The 9,000-nt window shown below is 44.4% G+C and overlaps 1 protein-coding gene across 1 annotated transcript in view; it reads right to left on the bottom strand.

Moving 5' to 3' along the window:
* Positions 1-7,906: 7,906 nt before the first annotated feature.
* MYL3 (myosin light chain 3) overlaps positions 7,907-9,000 on the bottom strand; it is a 36,992-nt gene continuing 35,898 nt past the window's right edge. The window contains exon 7 of the mRNA XM_075495493.1: positions 7,907-7,942. The gene's annotated coding sequence lies outside the window, so the exon portion shown is untranslated. The remainder of the gene's footprint in view (positions 7,943-9,000) is intronic.

Genomic DNA, 9,000 nt, shown 5'->3' with positions numbered 1-9,000 from the left:
AAGTCTATCTAAACCAAGTGAAGTTCTTCAGAAGTTTTGAGCTGGTTTGAAGACACACAGTGAGTTTACACTGGACAAATACTTTGTATTGCACGACCATGGGTTTTGGGGTTGTTGTGGCTTTTTTTTTAAATCTGTTACTAGGCTCTGAAAAGCCTAGTATCATCAATCATGGAATCATAGAATGGTTTGGGTTGCAAACAATCTCAAAGATCATCTAGTTCCAACCCCCCACTGCCATGGGCAGGGTCACCTTCCACTAGACCAGGTTGCTGAAAGCCCCATCCAACCTGGCCTTGAACACTTTCAGGGATGGGGCATCCACAGCTTCTCTGGGCAACCTGTTCCAGTGCCTCACCACCCTCATAGTGAAGAATTTCTTCCTTTAATCTAAATCTACCCTCTTTCAGTTTAAAGCAGTTACCCCTTGTCCTGTCACTACATGTCCTTGTAAAAAGTCCCTCTCCAGCTTTCTTGTAGGCCCCCTTCACATGCCGGAAGGCTGCTAGAAGGTCGCCCTGGAGCCTTCTCTTCTCCAGGCTGAACAATCCCAACTATATCAGCCTGTCTTCATAGGAGAGGTGCTCCAGCCCTCTGATCGTCTTCGTGGTCCTCCTCTGGACTCGCTCCAACAGCTCCATGTCCTTCTTATGATGGGGGCTCCAGAGCTGAACACAGTACTGTAGGTAGGATCTCACCAGAGCAGAGTAGAGGGGCAGAATCCCCTCCCTCGATCTGGTGGCCATGCTTCTTTTGATGCAGCCCAGGATACGGTTGGCTTTCTGGGCTGCAAGTGCATATTGCTGAGTTATGTTGAGCTTGTCATCAACCAACACCCCCAAGTCCTTCTCCTCAGGGCTGCTCTCAATCCATTCTCTGCCCAGTCTGTATTTGTGCTTGGGATTGCCCCAACCCTCGTGCAGGACCTTGCACTTGGCCTTGTTGAACTTGATGAGGTTTGCACGGGCCCACCTCTCAAGCTTGTCAAGGTCCCTCTGGATGGCATCCCTTCCCTCCAGCGAGTCAACCACACCACACAGCCTGGTGATGTCGGCAAACTTGCTGAGAGTGCACTCAATCCCACTGCCCATGTCACTGACAAAGATGTTAAACAACGTCGGTCCCAATACCAACCCCTGAGGAACGCCACTCATCACTGGTCTCTACTGGGACATCAAGCTGTTGACAGCAACTCTTTGAGTGCAACCATCCAGCCAATTCCTTATCCACCAAGTAGTCCATTTGTCAAATCCATGTCTCTCCAATTTAGAGACGAGGATGTCGTGCAAGGCATGTCAGATGCTTTGCACAAGTCCAGGTAGATGACATCAGTTGCTCTTCCCTTATCCACCAACACTGTAACCCCGTCACAGAAGGCCACCAAATTTGTCAGGCACAATTTGCCCTTAGTGAAGCCATGTTGGCTGTCACCAATCACCTCCATGTGCCTTAGCATTATTTTCCATATACCTTAGCATAGTTTCCAGGAGGATCAGCTCCATGATCTTGCCGGGCACAGAGGTGAGACTGACTGGCCTGTAGTTCCCCAGGTCTTCCTTTTTTCCCTTTTTAAAAATGGGGGTTATGTTTCCCCTTTTCCAGTCAGTGGGAGCTTCACCGGACTGCCACGACTTCTCAAATATGATGGATAGTGGCTTAGCAACTTCATCCACCAGTTCCCTCAGGACCTGCGGATGCATCTCATCAGGTCCCACGGACTCGTGCACCTTCAGGTTCCTTAGATGGTCTCAACCCTGATCTCCTACAGTGGGCGGTTCTTCATTCTCCGAGTCCCTGCCTTTGCCTTCTGCGACTTGGGCAGTGTGGCTTGAGCATGTGGCAGTGAAGACTGAGGCAAAAATGTCGTACAGTACCTCAGCCTTCTCCACATCCCAGATAACCAGGCCTCCCGTTTCCTTCTGCAGAGGGCCTACGTTTTCACTAGTCTTCCTTTTATCACTGACATACCTGTAGAATCTTTTCTTGTTGCCTTTGAAGTCTCTGGCCAGATTTACTGCTGTCAGGGCTTTAGCTTTCCTAACCTGATCTCTGGCTGCTCAGACAATTTCTCTATTCTCCCCAGGCTACCTGTCCTTGCTTCCACGCTCTGTAGGCTTCCTTTCTGTGTCTGAGTTTGTCCAGGAGCTCCTTGTTCATGCATGCAGGCCTCCTGGTGTTTTTACCTGTCTTCCTCTTTGTTGGGATGCATCGCTCCTGAGCTTGGAGGAGGTGATCTCTGAATATTAACCAGCTTTCTTGGGCCCCTCTTCCCTCCAGGGCTTTATCCCTTGATACTCTACCAAGCAGATCCCTGAAGAGGCCAAAGCCTGCTCTCCTGAAGTCCAGGGTACTGAGCTTGCTGTGCGCCCTCCTCAATGCCCTAAGAATCTTGATCTCCACCATATCATGGTCACTACAGCCAAGGCTGCCCTTGAGCTTCACGTTCCCCACCAGCCCCTCCTTGTTGGTGAGAACAAGGTCCAGCATAGCACCTCTCCTTGTTGGCTCCTCTATCACTTGGAGAAGGAAGTTATCATCAACGCATTCCAGGAACCTCCCGGATTGCTTATGCCCTGCTGTGTTGTCCCTCCAACAGATATTGGGGTGGTTGAAGTCCCCCATGAGGACCAGGGCTTGCGAACGTGAGGCTGCTCCTATCTGTCTATAGAGGGCCTCAACCACTTGGTCTTCCTGGTTAGGTGGCCTGTAGCAGACCCCCACTATAATGTCACCTGTCCCTGCCCTCCCTTTAATCCTGACCCATAAGCTCTTGCTTGTCTCCTCATCCATCCCCAGGCAGAGCTCCGTGCACTCCAGCTGGTCACTGACATAGAAGGCAACACCCCCTCCTCGTCTCCCCTGCCTGTAGAAACTTCATTCCAGAAATGTCAAACCACATCTTGAGAGATTCGGTGTGGGTCTGTGTTATCTATGTGTTTGTGTGCTCATTCCTATGCACCCATTGATTCTTCCTGGTGGGAACAGAAGCACAGCTTCAAATGCTAGTGCTGTCCCAAATGGCACACAGTTGCTTCAATTCAGTACAGGTCTACCTACACACATATATACTTTTCTTTCTTCATTTCTCCTGTCTTTTATCTTTGGCATGCACCATAACTCTCCAGTGGCACTTTTATTACAGGAAAGTGAAGGAATTCACAGAACAGCTAGTTCAGAAACACAGACACTTTTGGATTTATAAATGAAAACATTCATTTTGCTGTTCTGCTGGGCTTTTGACATATTTCAACAACTTCACCAGATAAATGGGAGAAGAAGGATAGATGGACATCGGCTACATAAGATACTGTAGGGAATCCAAAGAATTTTCTATGTTAAATAAAACTAGGAAAAAATAACTACGCTGTATCACAAGGTGTTTGGTGAATTCATAGGTCATATTGTCTACATTGTGCAGCGTGGTTACATCTCTGCATAAACATTCATATATGTATTTAAGATTGGTATCTTAATCAGATATTAATTCGATGAGTAAGCATGAGATATTAATTCGATGAGTAAACATGAATTCGCAGATATTTTCACATCATTACTCCTCCAAAACCACTGCTACTACAATCAGATAAAGAAATCTATTGTACCTTGAGGGGGGGCTTTGTCTTTGTGGGGCAAGGAGAGGTTGAAGTAGTACGCAGGCAAGGTCTATGAAGTGACTGTCTGTGAGCAAAGTGGTCAAGCTTATGAGTCGAATAGGATGAATTCATCTCATCCATAAAAACTCAAAAGAGGACTTGCAGTAGTTATGCATATTTCTGAGCAAAATGGGGCAATAGCCTAGAGCATTGCAGATGACAAGACCTATCACTGTTTACGCCACTGAATTGAGTTCAAAAAGCCTATTCCTGAAGGAGTTGTTTAAGGTCATTTTATTTTCAGTGGAAGGAAAAACCAGTGTTTCTAAGGGCCAATTAATCTCATGATAGGAGCAAAAGCTATGAAAAACCAAATGGGTCAGCTGAGAAAAATTAATCCTGAAACTAGTTCTGGGAAAAACTGCAGATTGTCTAGGGAATGGCATTATGGAGGAAAATCATGCTTAAAATCAGGTGTAATTTTGACAACAGGTTTGGCTGAAAAAAATAATTCTGGTCATAGAGGAAAATGTTGAAAATGTAAAAATGTTTCGTTTCAAAATGATGCAGATGGATGCATTTTGATTTTTCACTCCAAAGCAGTAATTAATTAGCTGAGGTTAAAAAATAGCTTTCAGAGTGATGAATAAGTGAAAAAATGAGCTGGAACGTATCACTAGGGGGCAAAGTATTTTTAATTGACCTCCAGATTAAACTATTGATGTATTTACTTGTTTATTTGCTTGTGGACATCACTGAAAAAATATTACAGTATTCACTTTCCTTTTGGCTTCCGGATCAAAAAAATCCACACTTCACCCCCTGCTCTAATCCGGGCTTGGGTAGGTTTAAGGAGAGGGTAATGAAATGCCAGCCAATATCCTTGCTCCATCTGAAACCCCTTCTGTATGACTGGGTGTCGCAATGCAAGTTACTGCTGGAATGTACTATGTAATTCTGGCAAGAAGTCAATAGGCTCAAACTCCTCAAATAACCAAAGCATGGTACTAAGAAATCAGTGGAGCAGGCAGCAGCCCAGACAGCCAGTCCATTAGCAGCTTAACCACAGCAGATGTAAAGTCACCAACAAAACTCCCTACGGAGTCTCCCAAAGAGCCAGATGCTACTGCTATAAAAAGATCTTCTAGAAACTTGGCATGTCTCCTGCCCACATTTTTTTAAGGAAACATTCTCTAGATAGGAGGTTATTTTTTTTTAATTTGGGGTTAGGGGTAAGGGAAAGGAGGAGGGGAAGGGAGGGGGGAGATATTACTTATTTATTCCGGTTTGCTGGTGAGTGAATCTTGTGCTTATGAAAACAAAATTCAGCGATAACATGTCCTGAGACACAGAAGGCAATAGGCACAATTCCAGCCTTCTCCCACACACAGCTTTGCTTATGCACCTTGGACTGACCTGTGGATCCTTCCTCAAAGAGCCCTCCCAAGGCGCTTGGGGTGAAACACCAGCTGTTATTTTATTCTCTTCTGCTTCCCTGGGCCACCGGTGAGCCCAGTTTGCCCCGTGTGCTGCACTTGGCAGTCCTCTTGCCTTGCACTCTTGGCTGGTGCATGTCAACGCAGGTGATTGTGCTTGGCCTGTTAGTTTTTGCCTCTCATGTTGCTCCATCAAAGGACTTGCTTGCCCACTTGCAGCACTACCAGCCCTTTAAGTTTTCCTGAAATAGCTATGAGCCTCATGTAAGTGCCAGCTGCTGGATTAACGTGATGACGGTGTGTTTCAACTGTGATTTTAGTAACAGCAACAACAAAAAGAGTAACAAAACCAGCAATAACGTGGAATCCTCATGGTACAGATACCATCCGTACCAATAAGTTAAGCATTGAAGCTGAGGACAGAAGGAGACACCAACTCTACAGATATCTGCACTTAGATGGGTGAATGCCACCCTTATGCCCAGATGAAAGGCTCATCTGCATCTGTGGATGAGGACAGATGTTGTTTTGGGAATGTATGGTGAAATATCCTGCAAGATTTAGATATAATACCTCAAGGTGACCCCTTACTGGGAGTCTGAGTAGCAGCAGGGTGGTGGCTTTGTGTTTAGCAGCTGAGGAAGAAAGCAGCTGATGGCCCACCAGAGAGATTAAGATTTCTCTTCCACCTAAACTTCACCTGATGTGGTAACTAAATCTCTCTGAAAAGAAGTCAGAACAAACAACCATGCTTTGATTTTGATGGAAATTTTGACAGGTTTGGCCTTAGATTAGGCCATGTAGGACTCATTGTGTGATGGCAGTAGCCCAATTTAGAGATGAGTTTTGGTGACAGAACAGGGGATGGAGGACAGAGAGAAGGTAGTCAGATGGTGCCTGCTAGCAGAGTGTTTCCATACTGAGCCCTCACAGTGCTCTTCAGCTGTATGAGTCCTACAGCTCAAGGGGTCTTTAAACTTGAGATACCCTTGTAAGAGTATCGCAGAAGACAGGAGACATTCCCAAGTCATTCATTCCACCGGCAGGAAAGGGAGAAAGAACTGCATTTTCCAACTACTGTACAACTTTGATTCAAAACAATATTAAGCTACCGTTAGGGTCCAAATATGTATTTACAAGACAGTGAAGGCAAGATGCCTATGAAATTATGTTTGCCCCAAGACAAACTAGGGCCTAGGAAATCACAGGCACCAACCCTGAGAATGGAAGTGGATGGCCACAAAGGGAGCCCTGAGAAGGAGTTGGACCACTGGTGGTGACTATCTCTAGTGCCCATCTCTGGCACACCAGAGAAGACCTAACTGCCAATCTCACGGCCATATCAGTGGCTTCTTCAATGTGTGGCTCTGTTCAGGACCGATGCTTCAGACGTAGTTTCTTCAAAACCAGTGATTTATGGTGACAATTTTTCTTTGCCTCTTACTTACACCTCTGTGTACAGTTAACCCAGGCTGGATATAAGAGATTCCTGTCATTACGAGCATCTTTCTACTCCTGCCTCTGCACTAGCCTTTTGAATGCATTTTATTGTTATTGCCATCAGCTTGATACTACTTTTAGCTCTCTAACTGCTGACTTTCTATTACGGCTATTCAATGGTACATTTTGTTACAGCTCGTATATTCATGTAATTTGATTGTTTGTGTTCTCTCGTTCATAGCAATTCTTCTCTGCGGGGATGACCTATTCAGTCATTGCTGTGCTGTTCGTATCCTGGCATTGCAATGTTCCACTGATTATCTTCCCTCCACTAAGTTTCCAAGTTGTCTGTTTTAACAATACTTCTTACTTAAATGGTGTGTCACATATTTAGATTTTTTGCTATTTCCTAACAAACTGTACCAGCCTCTAGCTTCTCCTTTTTCCGCCCCCGAAAGATATAGCTTTTTTTTTTTTACTTTTTAAATTATTATTCCCCAGAAAATGAGCCAACTTAATCCGTGTGCTTTTTCATGCTTCTCAGCTTTCCTTTGCCTCTACTGAGATTTTTCCCAACAGCATTTATTTCCCATTTCCTCTTCCCTCACACAGACACAGAAACAATGATGAAACCAGGTGACAAAGAATCCCAAGTTTTACTGTGAAATGCTACAGGACCAAGATATGTATATGAGAACAATATCCAGTTTGCACTGGGAAAGACATTTTACTTGTTTCATAGGTCAGACTATTGGAACGGGAAGTAATTCTTGTGGAGGAGGGATGCATTTTAGCAAACATTGTATACACTTCTGGTTTGCTTTGGTTTTTTATTTTACATCTTATATGCTAAAGGTGGTATCTTCCAAAGCTGAGAAACATGTGAACAATGTTCAACAAATGCCATGATGATTGCTGGGCATTCTACTTTTACTATTTTTCTCTAAAGATTAAGAGCATTCTTTGCATACATGAGATTTATACAACTGGTTTAGTTTCTTTTCTCCCTTACTCTCTTATAGTTATTTTCTTTACAAATGCAATGAACACAAAGAGAAAGGTCCAGTTGTTTTGGAAGGAAGAGGGGAGGAGAAGGAAGTATATGGCTAAATGACAAATACATTTTTTGATTGATTTACTTATGAAAAAAATTACTCCCCTTTTCTCCCCTCTCCCTTAATAATTTTGTATTGCTGTTTATATTCTGTATCAGAAAAAAAAATTACAATGCCCAGGTATTCATAGTTCAGATTCCAGTTTCTTCAGTTTCCTGAGTGTATTGAATCTCCACAGAGGCCACCCTTTTCCCATGAAGAAACAAGACAAAACAAACAAAAAAACATTTATCCAAATAACTTTAGGGACAGCACATTTTGTAGCTCTGTAATGGGAATCTGGGATGAAAAATGAGAAGACATTCCATTACATCGAAATCCAAGGCCAGCATCTGGGGTTGTCGGTGCCTATCTTGTCCTAAAAATAAAGTTATTTTTAAGCATTAGAGGAAGAAAGGAGAAACAAACAACGCCACCAGGAATCAGCTTCAGTCATCCTCATGCATCTGTACTCAGCTTATTGGCAGCAAGGTCTACAGCTAAGTGGCTTTGCTCTATGAAGGTGCCAAATGACATCAGAGAGCAATCGCACAACATGACAAAATATCCTTCGTCAGTCCCAACCCCGCAATCTTACACTCAATGTGTGAATGATGGACAAAACATGGGAAGCAGTGATATGGAGAGGCAATATAGCCATGTCAGACATGAAGCTAGGGTAAAGACTCAGCTTTCCAGAAAAACAGTCCAGTTCCTCAACCACTAGACAGTTTCTCCTACTTCTGTTATCTCTCTGTTATCTGTAGTCAGTCTCCCATCAGCAACATTTGAGCACAGGGATTTCTCTTAGCTAATGTCTAGATTTCAGGCAGGGTTCAGTTCCTGAACCATAAGATGCGATTTGAGAGACCGAAGGCATTCAGAACATTTCCATACAGATGGCAAATATGACATAGTGTTCGTGGGAGACTTGTCCTTCTCAGTGATGGCAGCTGGGCTCACTGCATCTATGTCCCTTCTTTGGATGAGGTGAATCACTCTGCATGCTCCATCTAGCTGGACCTCCTTTAGGTCTGGAAACTGAAATACTCTGTTTTCATGTAGACACCTACTTGTAGGCATCTTAATCTGATGGGAGCCGAGGAAGGCTATGTCAGCCAATCAAATACTGATGGCATATTCTAGGATTTCACCTACAGTCACCTGAGTTCAGGCCACAGGGCTCAATTCACTTCCCCACACCTCAGCACCTAAAGCCACTTGAGACATCCTAGAGTACCCTGCCTGGCTGCCAATTGCCAGAAAGCCCTAGTCTGCTGTGGGCTCTGCATCCCATCTGTGAGGCCATGGATGTATGAAACACCTGGAGCACCTCAAACAACACCATGAACCTCCAGGTGGGACACTGAATTGAGCCTCCGTGTACACACTATGGACTGCCCCTCCAGCTGCACTGCTCTACTACTTGAGCTTATA

This window comes from Mycteria americana, chromosome 2, assembly GCF_035582795.1.
Source record: "Mycteria americana isolate JAX WOST 10 ecotype Jacksonville Zoo and Gardens chromosome 2, USCA_MyAme_1.0, whole genome shotgun sequence".
Taxonomy (NCBI): Eukaryota; Metazoa; Chordata; class Aves; order Ciconiiformes; family Ciconiidae; genus Mycteria; species Mycteria americana.
Note: the sequence above shows the minus strand (reverse complement) of the source record. Positions and strands in the feature narration are given on the sequence as shown.